Genomic DNA, 1163 nt, shown 5'->3' on the forward strand with positions numbered 1-1163 from the left:
CCTTAGAGAGGTTTAATTTACAGCATTATTTGCGGTGCTTCAGTACTTGAGGAGACAGGCGGAAAAGCGGAGCCCTTTCAGAAAGCCCAAGTGAATTTCCGTTGCTGGCATCCCTGAGTTGAGGCGCCCGCCGCCTCTCCCGTGCGGGGACCTGGCTCTGCCCGCCACGCACCGTCAGTGCGGCGTTTCACGCCCGGCGCGCTGTGAGGGGCAGAGAACGGGCTCCTGCCGGCCGCCCGGGGCTTTCTGCCCCAAAGCCGCTCTCCCTCGGGGCGGGCTCCCGCGGGGAGCCCCGGGCAGCTCGGGGGAGCGGGCTCGCCGAGGCGCTGCTGGGTGCCCGCTCCCGCAGCACCGGCTGCCAGACGGAAACCGGCCGCATCCACCGAGACAGAAGGGCCGGGGTTATTTTTATGCGCACGTGGAGCACGTTTCATTGCTAAATCGATGCCTTACGCATAAGCGATTGAAAAAACGGAGTCATGGATCTTTACACGTGAAAAACGCCTTTCATGCGCTCGGCAAAGACTGAATGAAGGCGGCTTCCGAAATTCATGAATGGGAGTTCGGGTGGCTGGGAAAACACACGGGCAAGTCTTCAACCAAACGAGATTCCGACTTGCCAGGGACCCTGTCCCCGCAGCCGCCCCTCCCGGTGAGGGGGTCCGGGGAGACCCCGCAAGGAGAGGGAGCGATTTTGGGGCACGTGTCGGTCGTGCAGGCGGGTGTGCAGGTGTGAGCCGCGGCGGGGGAAGTGTGTGTGCCCGGAGGGCTGCCGTCTCTCCCGCAGCAGTCGCGGGTGGCGAGGGGCTCCGTGCAGGTGCTGTGGCTCCCTCAGCCTGGACCCTGCTAAGGGAGCGACAGACAAAGGATTTCGCCTCCCGGTCACGGTGCCTGCGCTGTTGCAGGCTGGGCAGCAGCTCTCTCGCTCCCCCAGCCCCGGGCCGCCGTGGCAGCCGAGCTCCGTGCCGGACCCCCTGCACCCCCCTTCATTCTTCGTGCTTTCCCGACCCTCCCCGGCTGCGCAGGGCTGCTGCCGCAGGAGAACGGCTCTCCATTGAGAAAACGCGCCGCCGACGGCACCCCCTCGGCAATGGGGCGGGCGGAGGGAGGGGGGGCGCGCAGGCGCACGGACAACCGGGGGCGGGGGGCGCCGGCAGGCGCCC

General features: G+C 66.7%; 1 protein-coding gene across 1 annotated transcript in view; it reads right to left on the reverse strand.

Moving 5' to 3' along the window:
• Window positions 1–1163, reverse strand: part of PDE11A (phosphodiesterase 11A) — a 144936-nt gene that overhangs the window by 138600 nt on the left and 5173 nt on the right. The window lies entirely within an intron of this gene.

This window comes from Calidris pugnax, unplaced genomic scaffold, assembly GCF_001431845.1.
Source record: "Calidris pugnax isolate Ruff unplaced genomic scaffold, ASM143184v1 scaffold103, whole genome shotgun sequence".
In the NCBI taxonomy this organism is placed as follows: Eukaryota; Metazoa; Chordata; class Aves; order Charadriiformes; family Scolopacidae; genus Calidris; species Calidris pugnax.